Source organism: Propithecus coquereli, unplaced genomic scaffold, assembly GCF_000956105.1.
Source record: "Propithecus coquereli isolate 6110/MARCELLA unplaced genomic scaffold, Pcoq_1.0 Scaffold54, whole genome shotgun sequence".
In the NCBI taxonomy this organism is placed as follows: Eukaryota; Metazoa; Chordata; class Mammalia; order Primates; family Indriidae; genus Propithecus; species Propithecus coquereli.
The window spans coordinates 4437922-4438665 of NW_012151285.1; positions in this window are offsets into that span (position 1 = coordinate 4437922).

The following is a 744-nucleotide window of genomic DNA, read 5'->3' on the forward strand; positions in this document are numbered from 1 at the left end:
TGTCATTTTGTACTTCATCTGATATTTGTCTCTTTCACCTCAACTTTAGCTTATTTTTATGACTGTCTATAATGCATTTTAACTCCAGAGAAGAGACCAAGAAAATTGCTCCATTCTGTGTAAAAACGATGTAAACCTGGGATAAAACCTGGGATAAAACCTGGATATTCTATGCAGTACTCACTTTCAAACAATGTAGAAACAACCCAGTGGGTACATGCTACAGAGCATTCTTCATAGATCAAGGACTTCTTCTTGACAGAGCAGAAAGACTCTGGTAGGATTTCTGCATTGGTACCCTAGACTCTTGAAGACTTGGGTAGCTTAACCACATGCTTTTTCTCCTAGAAGTCAAGCATAATGACCATCAAGAACATCTTCTTGCCCATGAAGTACTGTGTCAAGAGCCATAAAATCGCTCTTATTAATTGAATTCTTATTATTTACCAAATGTTTTGTACATATTACTATTATCTTAAACTCAAATAACTCATTGGGATAGGCACAATTTTTAATCCCCCTTTTTCCAGTGAGTACAAAGGCACAGATAAATAAGTTTCCCAGTATAGGTAATAAATGGTAGAACCAGAATTTTTTAACGTGTTAGTTGGAATTTAAAGCTTGAGCTATAACCCCTGACTATATTGGTTGGATTACATTTCCAGTCATTAGAGTGGCTTCAGATGTGGGGGAAATATCTGTGCTATATGGGGGGTCTCCACAAATAATTTGACTGAAAATAAT